Here is an 18349-nt window from a genome sequence, read left to right as displayed (position 1 = left end):
TCCCAGCCCCAGTGTGGCAGGGCCAACAGCTGAACCAGGCCAACACCAGATGCTGAGGGGCTAGGGTCTCAAACCCCAGAGCCCCTGCCCAGGGCACCACCCCTTCCCACGTCAGGGCCTCTGGGGATCCCGGTCATTCCGGCCAGGGGCGGGGCTGCGTCCTGAGTGGACAACGGCGCTACTCAGGTGGCCTGTTTCCTGGCTGTGACACAGACGTGGCGTGTTCCCTGGAGGGCTCGGACATTGCCAGCATTGTCTGCCTAGAGGTGTCAGGTGCCAGGCACAGGAGCCGCCGACACCCCACCTGTCACCTGAGCTGCTCGCCCCAGCTTGGCGATGCATCCCACCCACCATGCCCCAACTGCCCAGGCGGGGCCTCCTGGAACTGCAAGGCCGGCTTCTGGAGGAGGAACAGTGAGACAGGGGCTGAGGGGACAACAGTGCTACTCCACACTTGCCAGGAAGGCCACCAATGGCTCACCACCTCCTGGGCACAGGAGGGCCTCAACTAGGAGCAGCTTGGGAGGGGCTGACAGTCCTTGCTCATGGGTGGACGAGGGCTTCAAGGATCACCTGTCACTGATTGAACACTTCTGCGGCCAGGTGACCGTGCTGAGTGCTTTTATGTGCCTTGGTCCATTACTTCAAATAAAAATCCTTCAAGGCAGGATTTTTTATCACATTTGGGTCCAAGGTCACACAGCTGCACGTCCAACAGACCCTGGCTTCTAGCCCCAGCCAGCCTGGCTTCACTGGCCATCCTCCCATCACCACTTCTGGCTTTTGGAAGGATGCTGTGATTTCAGGAGGACTTCTCAGCAGAGGCAGGACTCAGAGCTGAGGCAGGGCCTCGCTGTTCCAAGCCAGCTCTGGTGAGCATTGCTAAGGAGCTCAGAAAGTCCGGGTGGAGCTCTGGGCCCAGGTCCTGGGAGGCGGGAACGATGCCTGCTTTGCCTTGGAGCTGCGTGTGGCCTTGATACAATGAGGGCTTTGTTGTCGCTGTCCCTGCTCCTACCTTGCTTGGCAACCCCACGCCTCCCTCCTCTCTCGCTCCCTCTTCCTTCCTCTCTGGCCAGGGGGGTGGGGGTGGGAAGGGGATGGCATTTGTACCTGGTTGGAGCAGACAGTCTCCTGGGAGGCCAAAGCCAGCCATTCATCTGGGACAGAGGTGGAAGTGGCATTTCCCCTGCTGGGACGGGACCTTGCAGGCTGGGGTCCCTCTGGGAGGGCAGAAGACACCCAGGCCCAAAGGGAGTTGCCTCCCCAGGATCTAGCCCAGAAGTGTCAGTGAGCACCCTGGGCTCTCTCAGGTCCTCCCTCCTCTCTGGGCCCCAGAGAGGAGGCAGATTGCCATGCCGTTTGTCTCCATGCCACCTGTTCGGCCTGGAGTCCCGCAGGCCTGTCCCCAGGTAGCTGCTTGGAATGGAAGGTGGAAAGGAAACCCCTAGCTGTGGGGAGCTGGGCTGACAGTTGCTTATCACCTCCACCCCAGGTTAAGCCCAGCCCCATTTCCCGATCCTGCCCACACCATGGCAACCCTGCTGCATCTACCCCTTTGATTAGTGCCTCACACACCGAACAGTGGGGGTTCAGGAGATATAGCAGGATCCAGGGAACAGGAGATGGAAGGAGTCAGAAATAGTCAAAGATATCTGGGCTCAAATCCCAGCTCTGTCACCCTCCAGCTGCAGGCAGTGGGCGAGCCACACCAATTCTCTGAGCCTTAGCTTCCTCATCTGTAAGTGGGGCTGTAACAGAATGCACCTCATGTGGTTACTGTGAGAATAACACAGGATCATGCATGCACAGGGCTTAGCCCAGTGCCCACCACACAATAAACACTCGAAAATGGGAACTCCCAGGATTTTGGCACTAGATAATTGCAATGCAATGTGAGCTTCAAAACAGAAAGACTCAAGGCATAATAGTGGCTTCAGGAGGGTCAGGGAAAGCGTCTCCAAAAGGAAATTTACACTAAGTCTTAAAGGGTGAATAAGAGGTCACCAGGCAGAGAAAGTGAACGGGAGGGATGGAGAAGCGTGGGCAAAAGCCGTGAGTAATTCAATAGCATGGCTGCTCAGGAAACTAGGGGGCCTAGTGGAGGCAGAGGCACAGTGGGCCTGAGGCTGTAGAGGAAGGTGGGGCCAGGCCACACCGAGCCACAAAAGCCAGGATCTTGTCCTGTGAGCAACAGGGAGCCATGGAAGGGCCTTAAAAGGGGGACAGACACAATCAGACTTGCGTTTTAGAAAGCCCCTGCGTAGGGGGCCTTTGTGGACTATAGCTGGAAAGGGACAAGAATAGAGGCAGGGAGACCAGTTAGGAGGTTATCAAGAAATTAGAAGGGCCTGGGTCAGGGCAGCAGCAGGAGCAATGGAGAAAGGGGCCTGGAGCCTTCTCAAAATTCATCAGAGGCCCCCGATTAAGTAAAAATTAGGGCAAAACTCTTGATCCTGGCATTCAAGGCCCTCTCGTCTATACCCTTTCCAACCTGCTCTCAGCTGCTTGCTGACCCCAGAGGAAAGCCCTGTTCGCTGCTCCCACATCTTTGCAAAGGCCGTTTGCCCAGCCGACAGCACGTGCCCTGCCCTGCCCTGCCCTGCCCTCATGCACACGTCACACTTTCTGTAAGGCTCTGCCCTACAGGACTTTCGTCTTGGGACTTCACCCGTCACTTACTCTCTTGACCACTTAGCGTGCCATGCCTTAGGTTGAAACTCAGGGAACACCCCCCTCTGAGGAATTTCATAAAAATAAACACAATCAACACACAACTGTTAGAAACGCAATGAGTTAAACAGGCACATTTGATAGACCAAGGGGTTGGATTAGATGGTCTCAAAGACACCTCTGGATCCAACATTCTCTGATTCTAGGGCTGTAAATGAAATAGAGTTCTAATTGAGGCTTTCTTCCCTTTCAGTTACTAGGACTCCTGGATTTCAGTTTCTACATCTGTAAAACTAGGAAGCTGCATTCTTCAAAGAGACACTATGGCATTTTGCTCAATCAGCAAGTCATGGGGGAGAAACCAGGCACTAGGTTAATCTAATATTCTAGCTAAGTGAAAGTCCCTGTATGCACTATAAATTATCTTTTTTCCCCGAAGAATTAGCCATCAATAAGAGAAGAAAGCTATCCTAAAATCCAAAGGAACAGAACAATCTGTGTCTGATGACTCAAGCCTCTCACAATTGTGGAAAGCAGAGCAATGCAACCAATAGAACAGAACTTGGGAGGAATCTTGTCTCTGCCAAGGCAACACTAGAATGCAGAACATTCCACCCTCAAACAGTAGAACGCCTGGTGCTCCTAGAATGCTAATGCAGAGGGAAGCGGGACATGGAAGACGGGCCTGGGAGTGTTCCAGCCGACCTCTCTGGACCTCAGAGGATCAGTGCTATGAGGGCTACTCATGGCTGAGGAGTTTGGCAAACCTTCCATTGGCTTCACGACCTCATCAGCCACTATGCTTCTCTCTACTATCAGCAAAACCAGGACCTTTCTTCCTAGACTTGGGAAGGGGGGCAGTGGTGGCATTTCTCCAGTTTGCTTCCTGTTTGCTACACAAGCTGTCCTCAGAGCTGGAACCATAGATGGAGCCACTGGACTCCTTCTCACTGTGGCAACCCCAGCACAGCGCAGGGCAGACCCACAGCTTGGCCAAATGTTGCGAGGGCTCCCAAGGCAACCAGGATGGGCGTGAGGGCTGAGGCGTCTGCTATGCAGGTAGTCTCTGGTGGTTCGACTCAGATTCCAGAGCCTGGAGGGCACCAAGAGCCAGTGGTCTTCAAACCACCTGGAGAACTTGTCTCTGGGACTATGAGGGGGTGGGCTCAGGCCTCCTTCCCCATTTCATCTCGAGAGACTCCTCTTGTACCTGTTCTACATATGGAAGGTCTGAAGTAAGACTACATTTTTAAAAGGGTTTTGCCGGTTAAAAATCTAAGTAATATATATTTTCCACAACGAGATACTATTTCACATCCACTAGGACGGCTATAATCAAAAAGACAGACAATAACAAGTCCAGGCGAGGATGCAGAGAAATTGAAACCCTTGTGTATTGCTGATGGGAATGTAAAATGGTACAGCCACTGTGGAAAACAGTCTGGCAGTTCCTCAAAAAGTAAAACATTGAATTACCAAATGATCTAGCAATTCCACTAGTGGGTATACACCCCCAGAGAATAGAAAATAGGTGTTCAAACAAAAACTTGTACAGGGATGTCCATAGCAGCGCTATTCACAACAGCCCAAAGGAGGAAATGACCCAAATGTCCATCAACGGATGAATGGACAAACAAAATGTGGCCTATACATACGATGGAATATCATTTAGACATAAAAAGGAATAAAGTACCAATACACGCTACAACATGGATGAACCTTGACAATATTATGCCAAATGAAAGAAGCCAGACACAAAAGGCCACATATCGTGATTCCATTTATATGAAGTGGCCAGAATAGGCAAATCCATAGACAGAAAGCAGATTAGCGGTTGCCAAGGGCTGGGCCAAGGAGGAAGAGGGGATGACTGTTAATGGGATTGATGAAAATGTTTTAGGGTTAGATAGTGGTGACAGATACACAACTTTGTGAATATACTAAAACCCTTTGTATTGTACATTTTAAAAGGGTGGATTTTATAGTATGTGGCTATATATCAATAAAAAACAAAAATAATCTATATAATATATATTTAAAATGAACCACTGTAAAAGGACAGGCATGGTTCAGGAAGGGGAAGGGAATGGCCCAGGATGGCTCAGCAAGTAGTGACAGGACAGGAACTAGAAGCAGCCCTCCTGCCTCTACCTGACTTCAGGCAGCTGGGCCCAGGGCAGGTACTGCCCTGGTCCTCCTGACTCTGGGTCAGCCTGGAGGAGACAGGCGACTAAGACTGACCCTTTGAAGGTCTGGCATATCCCCAACCTCATCTGATCCTCACAAATTCCCTGTGGAGGGAGGCCAGGTGGAGACTGATCCACAGGACACATGGGAAACCTGAAGCTGTGGAGCTTTCGAGATCACTCAAGGTCACACCTGGACGTCTAGGTCACGAGTGCCTGCATTTCTACTGCATCATGACTGTCTCATAGTACAAGAGAACTGGGACACATACCTCTATGCTGCATGAAAAAGCAAAAATCTACTTTCCCAGGGGACTCTAAAATACCAGGGTGGAGATGTGGGGGTTACATCCCCGTATCCTGGGCTCCTCATGCTTCCATAAAAGCAGAACATTGCATGTGGAGAAAAGGGAACCCTTGTATACTGTTGACGGGAATGTAAAATGGTGCAGCCTCTGAGGAAAACAGTGTGGAGGTTCCTTAATATACCGAAAGTAGAACTACCATATGATCTAGCAATTCCACTCCTAGGTATATATCCAGAAAAAACACTAACTTGAAAAAGTACATGCACCCCAACATTCAACAGAAGCACTATTTACAATAGCCAAGACATGGAAACAACCCAAGTCTCATAAACAGACGATTGGATTAAGAAGGAATGGTATATATACATATATACACACACACACACACAGACACACACACAAAATGAATATTATTCAGCCATAAAAAAGAATGAAGTATTGCCATTTGCAACAATGTGGATGGACCTAGAGAATATTATGCTTAGTGAAATAAGTCAGACAGAGGACAAATATATGATATCACTGATATGTGTAATCTAAAAACTAATATAAATGAATCTATATACAAAACAGAAATAGACTCACAGATGTAGAAAACAAACATGTGGTTACCAAAGGGGAGAGGGAAGGGGGAGGGACAAATTAGAGGTATGGGATTAACAGCTACGAACTACTATATGTAAAATTGATAAGCAACAAGGATATACTATAAAGCACAGGGAATTATACCCATTATCTTGTAATAACCTAAAGGAATATAATCTGAAAAAAATACTGAATCACTAAGCTGTATACCTGAAACTAACCCAATATTGTAAATCAACTATACTTCAATAAAAAGACAATAAATAAAATAATATATTCCTGAAAAAAAGCAAGTGGACATCACAGAAACAGGAGGTGAGCAGAGCAAGGAAGATTGTTCAAAAAGAAATTCTTCATGTGTCTTCTCCCTAAACAGTGTAAGTCTCTCCGTGTCCCTCCAAGAATCAGCCATGTGGGCAAAGGGGAAGCCCTCACCATGAGGACCACTGTGTTCAACTCTTCCAACAGCTGCTGCATCCTGCTCACTAGCCCGGTGCTGTGCGAGCCCAGCACTGAGAGACCCTCAGCTCCTCAAGCCACATCACATGGTCCCTGTCGGTGACCTTGCACCCTTGACCTGAGTCTCAGCTGCCTCATGCATTCGGTGGGAACCACCCTCCTGACCCTGCCTTATCCAACCAAGGCAATGAATGGAGCAACGGGGGAATTCTAGACAAATAGAGGACAGAACATTTCTTGCCATTACTACTGCTACCACTACCTCTTATAGGGGATATTTTCTCCTTTCTCAGAGGTATTATTCCTTGCTTTAGTGCAAGTCAGAGCAAGCCCAGGTGGTGACTCTGAAATTACCGGCACCCTCTGCCGAGCCGACTGCCCTGGGGTGGCTCTCCAGGCCAATGCCTGGCAAGCCTCCTACATGGAGAGGGGCAGCAGGGGCAACAGTGGTTTCCATCCCTCCACAGCTGTGCCAAGGCTGCCCCTCTGCAGACAGCCATGGGGAGGTGTGGGGGACAGAGGGGCCCTGGTGATAGCCCCAGCTTGGCAGCTGCTTGGCAAGTGGCTCCTGGCAGGTGGAGGTCCTTCAACGACCTTGGCCACAGCATACGCTTCCCTGGGCTTCCCGGCTGATAGAGCTGTCAAGCCGCAGCCTGGCTCCTCTCCTGCCACCGCCTCCTCCTGAGGTTCCAGCTTTAAAGCATGACCCCATGGACTCTCTTTTCTTCAGATCTCTGCTGCGGTTCTTAGGATCCTGGAGTTAGGGTGCACCCCTCCCCTGCATTTATCCCAAGTACCTACAGGAGCTATAACACACTCACAGAGCTCTAGAATGGAAAGAATGCTGGGTAGACTTTGTCACAGCCCACCGTTTTACAGACAGAAACTGAAAGCCAGAGGGAGCACGCCATATGTCTAAAGTTGCTCAGCAAGTGCAGCACAAAGCCTGGGCTGGGAGCTCACCTCCTGACTCTAGTGACAAAGCTTCTGCACTGCAGCCCCACCCCACACCCCTGTTCGAATCCAGGCAGGAGTCTGATAAAATAAGAACAGAAGGCGGCTTTTTGAGTAAAGAAGTCATGGAAGGAAAGCCAAGGGTAAAACAGAAGTCTCACCAATTTTAAGGCAGCTCACAAATGACACAGTAAAATATACATTGAAACCGAGGCCTGGGGAAGAAGGGAATACCACAGGCTGACCACACATGCAAACGTGGCAGCAATAACGAGGTTCAGATTCCACTCTGAGCTTCCTGGCCATCAAAGCAAAAAGAGAAATTATGCCCAGTCTTCTTGTTCTTATAGTTAGGGGAGAGCAGGAGGCAGACTAGTTCTTTAGGAGGCATAAAGCTCTCCCTAAAATGAATGCTGAAAGAAACATTATTGCATGTGATTTGCTGTAGGGATAGAGGACTGCCTATTGTGAATCTGCAAGGAGGATCCCAAGATAAAGGAAAGATGGTGGCCTCAGAGCTCAGCCAAGTTACCCTGTATGTGCTGTGCTCTGCTGACATGAGATTGAAGGACCCATGGAACACAAGGACCAAAGGGCTAAAGGGATGTTCAGATGTCATCTGATCTGCCTGGGACCACAGCTCCTTTCCATGGAGATAGCCCCCGCCCAATCTGAGATCAGAGAGCTCTATCTTCCTGGGAATCCAAAGCAGGGAACCACATAAACTCATGCTGTCTCTTGCATTCTCTCTCGCTCTCGCTCTCTCTCCTGGCATTTCATGACAATCTAGTCCAACTGCCACATTTTCTAAGCAGAAGCTGATGACTTGCCAAAGGCCACAATGTGAGCTGTAGGAACAGGGGACATGAGACTGAAGGTGGGCCAGCTGATTCCAATCCCACCAGCCACTGTGGGCGTGCTGCTCCTGTTGGAAGCCAAGTCTCACCTATCTTCTTGAGGCTCCTGGGGGCTTTGTATGGAGATACAGGCCCAGCTCACCCAACTGTTCCTGTTTAGCCCAGGAGCCATGCTGATCCCAAATCAGCATCCTTCCCCTCTCCTCCCAGACCCGCTTTCTTTCTCCAGCTGCCAGCTTCCCTGCTGTCCTCAGCAGCTGATTCCTGTCCAACTGATTTCCAGTGGCACCTCCCCCATCAAGCTGAATTCTTTTGCCTTCACTAAGATCTGGGGCCTTTGACAGCGCCCAACACGGCTCACACTTGCTGAAAGAGGGTGGGTAATTATAAACCTCTCTCCCCAAAAGGCCTCCTACTCTGGAGAAGCTGCTCCACCCCTTAATTTAGCTAAAATGAGCATTTTAAAATGTTTTCAAAGGGAGACTCTGCAAAAATCTATGTCTATATTAAAATCCCTTTGTCTCAGAATGAGTTTTTCCCCTTTGCTGGGAGGCTAATTTAACAAAAGGAAACCATGGCTTTGGGCTCAAATATGCCAGGATTTGAATTCCAAACTGCACCACCCACTATCTTTATGACAGTGGGAATACCACTATACTTCTCTAAGCCTCAGTCTCCTTATCTGTAAAATGGAGCTAATTACAGATATTGTGCACAAGTACAGTCACGATTAGCAGTTATACATGCTAAATGCCTAGCAAGGATCTGGCATAGGGAAAGCACTCCATAAACAGTATTTATTTATTCACCTAAATAGTCTTGTTCTTAATGTTGTTCATATATGTTACATCTTTATTCCACTCCAAAATCTTCATCTGAAATATTATAATAGTTTGTACTTCAGGGGTCCCTTTCTTTCTCCCCATGCTTTATTTTCTCCACAGTTCTTAGCAACACCTAATATATTTATGTACTTTGTTTATTGTCTCTAGAATATAAGCTCTAGGAAGGTAAGAATATTTGCCCATTTAGTTCTTAATTTAGTTCCCAGCGCTTAGACCAGTACCTGGCACCCCACAGGCCCTCAACAAATAGTTGCTGGATGAATAAGTGGTTCTGCACTCACTTGGGTTGATATCACTACCCAAGTAAGTGCGGGCTTCTTAGCAAGTAAAAAAAGGGGCAAGAAAAGCTTTGCAGCTTTGCAGTACTTAGTTTATATTATTATAGTCCTTCTCACACGTGGCGTCCTATTTAGGTGGGCTGGTCTCTCCTGCTAGATTGGTAAGCCAGGGATTTATCCATCTCCGAATCCTTAGTATCTAGCAGGGTCTTGAGTACAAAACCCTTAAAAACTGCATCTTAAGGGAAAGCATGAAAGCACAGTTTGAAAGCTGTCATTTAATCAGCCTCTCGCCAGGCACTGTCCTGGGTGTTCCACATTTGCCCTCTCAGTTCACCCTCGCGTTAGGGGTGTGCCCTCCATTTTACCACCAAGGAAGCTTAGGCTCCAGAGGCCAGCGAACTTGCAGGAGGGCACGTAGCAAGTAGGTGGTAATACTCAGAGTGGAACTCAAACGATTCCAGCTGCCCCTCTAAATTACATCTCCGCACTCAGAAAATCCAATTCGTTGTGTCAACAACCCCAAATCCTGACAGCAGCCCTCAGAGAAAAGTGAAAGATACAGCATTACAGTGGATCCTCATGGTCTGCAGATTCTGTAGTTGTGAATCATCTACTTGCTAACATGTATTCATAAGCCCCAAATCAATACCCAGTTCCTTCACAGTCATGGGCGGAATGCACAGAGCGGTGAAAATTTTCAGTTGCCTGATGCCCATGTTCCCAGCTGAGTGGAGCAAGGCAACCTCTCGTTTCATTTCTTTTCTTCTTTCTTTTTTTTTTTAAATAAAATTGATTTTAAAAAATAGTATTTTAAACTGCACAGTTTCCAGGAGTACACAGTTATCCAAAATGCACACACTTCACTTAGCTTGGTTCCTTTCTTATACTATAAACAAGTGTCCTTTTTGTGGTCTCTTTAGAGCTATGTTTTGAACATATTTTGTGCTTTGCTGGTGTGGAGGGGTAATTTTGCTATTTAAAATGGCCCGCAAGCATAGTGCTGAAGCGCTGTCCAGTGTTCCTAAGCTCAGGAAGGCTGTGACGTGCCTTATGGAGAAAATAAATGTCAGATAAGGTTCGTCCAGGTGTGAGTTATAGTGCTGTTGGCACGAATTCAATGTGAATGTATCAACAATGTATATTAAAGGTGTCTTTAAACAGAAACACAAATAAATAAAACAAGGTTATGTATTGATCAGTTGATGAAAATGTTGTGACCAGAGGCTCCCAGGAGCCTAATTCTGTATTCTCCCTCAGGAGCAATGGTTTTGTACTAATTCAGGGTTCACAGCTGGTTTATAGAGCATCACTATTGCAAATAACAAGAACCGACTGTATTAAGCACAGGTGCCCAGCACCCAGATCTGCACACAACAGGTCTGGTCGTGTTCATGCACAAGTACATATACAACCACGCTCGGCTGTGTGCTCAGCTCCGTGTACTCAACACTGCCATCCGCACCAGCACCAGCCGAGCCCTCGGGGGGCCGTGAGGACTAAATGCAGGAGCTCGGGGGGTACAGCCAAACACTCCTGGATTCAAATCCCAGCTCAGCGGGGAGCTGTGTGCCTGCAGGCCTGTCATAATCAGGGCCAGTTTCCTTACGCGTATGTGAGGTTAATCATTGTCACGATGGTAAAGTGGGGCTGTGCAGGTCAAGCTGCCAAGCGCAGGGATAGGGGTAGGGCTTGAGGCAGGCAGCAGGACAGAGCCTTTTCAGCCCTTTTATCTGTACAGGGCATGTATGGGGACCAGGAGAGCCAAACTGAGGGCCTCCCCCTCCTTAGCAGACTGGCCTCCCTGCTCTCGCAGGCCTGGGCCTCACTCTGCCCAGCGCTGCCTCAAGGAGCACCTGGAGGCCAGGAGGCCAGAGACCAGCAGGTCAAAGCCAGAAGGTGCTCAGAGACAGGCAACTCCAGGGGTCCCAAACTGGCAGCCCATAGGCTGTATCGTGCCTAAAGACCACTCTCCTTTGGCCTGCATGTACGTGTATTTTAATTTCAGTCAACATTTATAACTTGAGAGATTGCCTACTTAAAGAAACCCAGATTTCTAGCTTGTCTTAACCCCAAAGATCCTGCAGCTCTGTGCCTGCATTCCTGCATGGTAGTTACGGGCTGAGGCTGAGGAGTGGCCCCTTTTTGCCAGTTCTTACCTGCACTTGTGCTCTTTACCTGGGCTGTTTTGTTTGTTAGCTGCCTGGCATTGGAGTTTGGAATCTCCAGTCTAGTCCAATCCCATGTTATAGATAGAGGATCTGAGGTCAGGGGGAAGGGGTGGCACTTGCCCAAGGCCCCAGGTAAACTGGTGGAGCTGAGATTTGAACGCTTGCAGCTCTGAACCCAGGGTGCTGGACACACAGGGAGGCTGGGAACACAGAACGGGGGACTTGGGCTGAGGGGCAAATCCTGTTCAGGAAAAGGCTGCTGGTGCCAAAAGGTAAAGCAGAGACCGGCAGCTCTGGCTGCAGTCAGCAGAAAGCTCTCCTTCCCACCTGCGGGCAAATACCAGCCTCCCCCACCCTGTAAGATAAACTCCTCCCCGGCTCTGTTGACACAGGGCTCTCAGGTGTCCCTCTGCCCTGACATTTCCCCTGAGCAGGCAAAGATCTTCGTAATCGCAGGGGCCCCCGGGAAGGTGCGCAGAGCAGGGGCTTTTCCTAGAGCAGAATCTAGCTGGAAAACCTAGGTCTCAGCAGAGGACTGACCATGGGCTATAGCTCCCTCATCTGCAACATTAAATCTTCAATCTTCAACTGTGAAGACTTAATCAGATAATGCTTGTGAAGAGCCCTGGCACACACTGCCCAATGAGCAGTCATGTCTTTCCCTTATGTTATAACCCAAGGCCCAGAGACAAGTGAATAATTCACCCCAAGAAGGTCACGGAATTAGCTCCAACTGGGTAATTGTTAAATGTTAAATATAGTTCTATTTATGAATGTTGTTATTATAGCTATAAAGTAGCACACATCTTTTTTTTTTTTTAAAAAAAAGCCTCCATTTTTGCTACTCAGAGATAAACCACTGATTAATTTGACGGCTGCTCCTCCTAGCTTTTTTCTAAGCATAGAAGAAAAACTATTTTGGAGGTGGGTTTTGCTATTTTTACATAGTTATAAACATGGTAAGAGGCACCTTTATATCTTTTTTAAAAATTTAACATGGTTTATGAATTGCCCGTGAAATGGCATATTCTTTATAAGAAGTATTTTATGGGCTGTATAATAGTCCATTTCATGGGTACATCACTGTTACCTTAACATCCCCCTCTGTTGAACATATAGACTTTTTTACTATCAAAAAGAATGCTACAACAGACATCTTCGTGCATTATTATTTTTCTGTATTTAGAATTATTTCCTTAGGAAGGACCCCCAGTAGTAGATTTATAGGGTCAAAAAGTTTGAATATGCTGCCAAATTGCTTTTCTAAAGGGCTGAGTTGCTAGTTGATTCTCCCCCCGTAACATATGCACAGCAGCTGTGTTTCCCCTTGACAAAACCACAGGCACTTAGCCTTGCCTCCTGAAGGCAAGGAGTTTGAGTTCAAAACAGGAATTACCAAAGACGGTCTTTCTGTGTCTCTTTGGCCTTGTGACAAGTGTCTTCACCTCACATGGCAAAGAGGGAAACTGAGGCCTCCTGGAGAGACGTAGCTCGAAAGTGGCCTAGCTCCAAGATTGAAAGCAGGTCCCCTCAAGCTTCTCCTCTCTCCTAATCAGAGTACTTCTTACCTGTGTGGCAGGTCTGGCAGGGACATTTCAGTCAATGTTTACCAAGCGTCTATGTGCGCTGGGTTCTCCCCAGTAGTCCCAGTAAACAAAGCGTGTGTCAGGGAGGGGCTGGGCGGAGGACAGAGGGAGCCTCTCTGCAGAACTCAGGAGCAGGCTTCTGCAGATGGATGCACAGCTGTCTGTGGAGGAGCATTCCAGCTTCAGTGCAGGGAAGGGGGGTCAACATTACAGAAACATGCAGGAGAAGGGGAGATACAAGGGGCTGGGTACACGAGACCAGACAGTGTAGGGACAAAGGGGAGCAGAGGGGAGACCAGGCACTGGGGGAGCACCTTTTGAGCCTACAGAAAAAGTTCTGAGCAGAGGAAGGACGAGGTCAGGTTTAGATTGTAGACGATAACCCTGTACCAGCTCTGCTGAGAATGGGCTGGAAGAGATGAGAAAGGGCACCAGGAAAGCCAAGAAGGGAGAAGAGGAAAGGAAGTGAGAGAAGTAAAGATGGCTTCGAGAGAAATTTAGGGAGTAGACAGGGACCAAAAGAGATGGGCCGTGGGAAACCAGGGAGAGGGAAGAACCGTGATGATGCCCAGGCCTCTGGGTACGTGGGGGTGATGCCCACCCAATGTTCGTCTCCCCTTCTCCCTTAATAACAGAACCCTACTTTTGTTCAGGGTTGGCAATATACCCAGCTTAAAACACACCAGTATCCAGAGTGGCGCTAGCAGTTCTGGCCTGTGTACTGTGAGCATAAGCACCGGGCCTGAGAGTCTGGCTAGTTGTCATCCAGCATGCGAGGCCGGAAGAGAAGTGGGCATCACGCCTTCAGTGGCTCAGTCTCCCAGGTGCCAGAAGCAGGGCCAGATTCAGAATCAAGGGCTAGCAAACACGAGCTGAAGGAAGTCAGGCAGCCAACCAGGTGATCTGGGACCTGAGGACCCCATGCACAGTCAACCTAGTACCAGGAAAATGGCCTTGAGGCCACTGTCCATCTACTCTGGGACACAGCCTAGCACAGGAGAGAGAGCACAGAACTGGGAACCTATACGCTCAGCTCTGCCATTGACTCACAGGCCTGAGGGCACCCTTCTTTTGAGTTGGTACCTCAGTGTCCCCGTCTATAAATGGAGACAATGCCCCCACCTCATGGAGCTGTGTGATCACCTGGCCTCTGCCATCACATCTTCCCAAATATCCTCACTGATTCACCTCATGGATTCACCATGCGTTCGCCTATGCAGTGCCCTCTGCCTAGAAAGCCCTTCCAAGCTTCTTCTACCTGCTTCTCTTCCAAGCCCATGTGTGGCTCCACGGGAGACAGAGTTCACAGCTCTCGTCACGGTGGCCCCATTGCACGTGCTCTTTTGTTTTACCAGGAGGACACAGGCTGTTTACACACATCCGCTGTGGATCACTATCTTCCATGTTTTGAGGGTTTCTAAGTCTACATACACAGACACACAGACACATAGACACAGAGGCGTTTGGCTTAAGCAGCGATGTGCACTGCTGGCGAGCTGTGAAAGGGCACTGGCAGAAGAGGTAGTGATGCCCTCAACCAGGCTCCACACACCCAGAGCAGAGCAGAGAAGGTTGCCCTGCACTGTTCCAGCCAGTGCATCTCGAGCCTGGCCCAGCATGGAGCTCAACAAATATTCCTTAATGAATATATGGCTCCTCCTCCTCTGTCTCCCAAATGCCTTTTGTGACAATAGATGGTGCTGACATGCTCCTTGTCCTTGGAGTTGAGACGGTCAGCTACAGAGCTCTGCACCTGCCTCTCACCCACAGAAAGGCAGTGCCGTGCCCATTGTACATACAAGGTGAGGGAGAAAGGTGACCTGCTTCACCAAGTGTCACCGGAATCAAAGGCATCAAGGCACCCAGCATGGGCCCTCTTCCTCTAGAGATCAGAGGTCTGTGTGGGCTCTGACGCTACACCCCATGGTCTCAGGGACTCAGGCCCCCTGTTTGCAAAAGAAAGCTGTGGAGATGTGTGAATTTTAAGTACCTCTAGGTGCTGTCCTGTGATTCCACATGATAGTAGAGAAGGACTGAATTCAGAGGCTGCAATCTCTCAGGAAGCCAGTCTCTTTCTGAGTCTCTCTCTGTTACACACACACACACACAAACACACACACATACATACACACGCACGCTGAGTCTGAAACTCCCACAGGGCTCTCTGGGGCAAGACACAGATTGGGAGAAAATAGCTGCAAAATATATATTTGACAAGGAACTTGTATCGAGTATGTATAAATAACTCTTACAACTCAATAATATTAAGACCAACAGTCAAATAGTTAAATATTTAAAAGTTGGGGCTTCCCTGGTGGCGCAGTGGTTGAAAGTCCGCCTGCCGATGCAGGGGACACGGGTTTGTGCCCCGGTCCGGGAAGATCCCACGTGCCGTGGAGCGGCTGGGCCCGTGAGCCGTGGCCGCTGAGCCTGCGCATTCGGAGCCTGTGCTCCGCAACGGGAAAGGCCACAACAGTGAGAGGCCACAACAGTGAGAGGCCCGCGTACCACAAAAAAAAAAAGAAAGAAAAAAAAAAAGTTGGCAAAATACTTGAACAAATAATTCACCAAAGATATATGGATGGCAAATAAGCACACAAAAAGATGCTCAACATCGTTAGTCATTAGGAAAATGCAAATTAAAGCCATAAGGAGATACCACTATACACCTATTGGAATGATTAAAATTAAACAGACTGATCATACCAAGTACTGTTGAGGGTGCAGAGAAACCAGAACTGTCATACACTGCTGCTGGGAATGTAAAATGGTTCAACCACTCTGGAAACCCTTGGGCAGTGTTTTTAAAAGTTAAATATATATTTACCAAATGATCTAGCCGCTCCACTTCACTCCTAGGTATTTACCCTAGAGAACAGGAAGGTATATCCATACGAAGACTTATACACAATTGTTCACAGCAGCTTTATTTATAATAACAAAAAACTAGAAAAAAACCAAATGTCCATCAACAGATGAAGGGCAAAACAAATCATGGTTTACCCTTACATACAATGGTGTACTCAGAAATAAAAAGGAATAAACTGATGTACACAACAACTTGAATCCCTAAATAATCATGCCGGGTGAAAGAAGCCAGACCCCCACCGCCTCCCAAAGAGTATATTCTGTATGATTCCATTTATACAAAATTCTAGAAAATGCAAAGTAATTGATAGTGACAGAAAGCAGGTCAGTGGTTGCCTGGACAAGGGAGGGGAGAGGGAGGCATGAGAGGAAGGAATTACAGAGGTGCAAGAGGAAACTTTGGGGGTTGATGGATGTGTTCACTATCTTAATTGTGGTGATGGTTTCATGGGTTACATACTATGTCAAAACTGACCAAACTGTACACTTTGAGTATGTGCAGCTTGATGTATGTTGTCTGTACATCAATAAAGCTGGAAGGAGGGGAAGGGGCAGGGGAAAGAGAAGAAGGCAGGGCAGCAGGAAGCAGGAGGAGTCTTTCTGGGAAGCCTGGGACCTGGACACAGACACACGGACGTACATGCACTGAGTATGAAACTGCCACTTGGCCTCCAGGGGAGTCCTAAGAGTCTCTCAACTCAGGATTCCATCTGTGAGAAACACCAAGGCTACTTGCCATTTGCTCATTATTCGTCCAGAGTACTTCCTGTGTGCCTGGCTTGCGCTGGGCACTGGGGATTCAGAGATAAATCAAACACAGGCCTTGCCCTGGGCAGTTCATGCTACTGGCCATGGGGAAGCCTTCCCAAAATTCAGCCTAAACATTTAGCTTCATGCCCCAAATATACCAGGCAGGTTCCCTTCACAGGAGCTATGAGAACTCTTCTTCTTGGACCCGATTTTGTTTCTAGCCTCGCCACCTCTTGGGAGAAAGCTCGCAACTCCAGCCGGATTCTGTCCTGTATCTGTGCTAAGCAGACATCCAAGCTGAACCCCAACTGATTTCTAATAACTGACTAATGAGATCTGAGTCAAAGTCTTCACAGAATTGCAGAAATTCAGGGCAGGAAAGAATCTGAAGGTTTCAAAGCCCAACATCCATCTGATTGAAGCTTCACTTCTCTGAATAACATTCCTGTTCTGCAGTCACCCAGACCCAGTTTGAAGACCTCCAGCGAGAGAGGAGCTCACTACCAACTGAAGATGTATCGGATCTTTGGAGAACTAGAGAAGTTGTAAAGTTCTTTCCTTCTAACTGTGCATGGAAGGGTACTGGCATTTATTAAGCACCTACTGTGTGCTAAACCCTGTGCTGGGGGCTTTACACATATGGGATTTCTAATCTAGTTTAATTCTCTACCCAGCTTTGCTCCTATGAGGCTGGGATTATGATTACGATGCCCATTTTTACTACTGAGGAAACAAAAGGTCAGAGAAATCAAGTGACTTGCCCACAGTCACAAAGTAAGCCCATGTTCGAGACCAAGCATGTCCAACTGCAAAGTCCATGCTCTCTGTTCTCGACCACTCAGAGAGCAGGGCGAGGGGTCTGACGCTGTCTAGGCTTGGATCCTGGTCTCCTTCATCTGAAGGCTAACCTCTGGGATTCCTTACAATGGCGATCTCCTGCCAGTCCTAACAAACTCTGAAGCCCATCCTCTCCCAGGCACGGGCCCCACCCACTTCCTTCCAGAAGGAAGCCACAAAACAGAGAGTTGGCTCAAGGTGTCCTACAGCTCCAGGCTGGGCCCTGGGTACTGCCCAGCATGGGCTGCTCTCTGCAGGGCAGGGAATGGGAGGGCATGGAGGGTCAGGTGCTCTCCGTCCTCTGCGAGCACAGATCTTGGTCTGGTGACTAGGAGCCTGGGCTCTGGGAAGGAGCTGATGAAGAGGGACCCTTGAAAGATGGCATGTGAGCTGGGCCTTGAGACAAATGGGAACATGGGGAGATAGCAGTAGTGGTGGGAAGAAAATTTCAAGCAGAGGGAACTGGGGTGAGTAAAAGTAATTTAGGTAGAAAGGAAAGGCCCGTGGAAGGTATACTGCTGACCTGGGATAGAATGGGACCAAGGGTCCCTTAGGGACATTTCTGAAGTAACAAAATGCCTTTCTCTAGCTCTTAGGCCGGCTCACTCCAATCAGGCCCAGGGCTGGTGATCTTGCTCATAAGAGCCCAGCTAAGTGCTGAGGAGGGACGAACGGATACTCACAGGCCTGAGAACAGAAATAGGGAGAGAAAGAGGATGAAAAAGCAAAGGGAGAAAAAGGGGTGGAGAGAAGGTGGGCTCTGGAATCAGATATTTGGTAGCTAGGCCGCATATAACAGACAAGTTGCTTAAATTCTCTGTGACTCAATTTCCTCTTCTATAATAATACCTTCCTCACAGAGCGGTAGGAGGATGCACTAAGTCACACATCCCTGCACCTGGTATGTGGTGTCCCTCTTATCATTCACCTGGACAAGGGTTGGGACCCAGTGGGCAGAGAAGCGATTGAGGCCGTGCAGAAGAGGGGCATTTGTG

The sequence above is a fragment of the Monodon monoceros genome, unplaced genomic scaffold, assembly GCF_005190385.1.
Source record: "Monodon monoceros isolate NGI ecotype Baffin Bay Population unplaced genomic scaffold, NGI_Narwhal_1 Super_Scaffold_13, whole genome shotgun sequence".
In the NCBI taxonomy this organism is placed as follows: domain Eukaryota; kingdom Metazoa; phylum Chordata; class Mammalia; order Artiodactyla; family Monodontidae; genus Monodon; species Monodon monoceros.
This window is presented reverse-complemented; position numbering follows the sequence as displayed.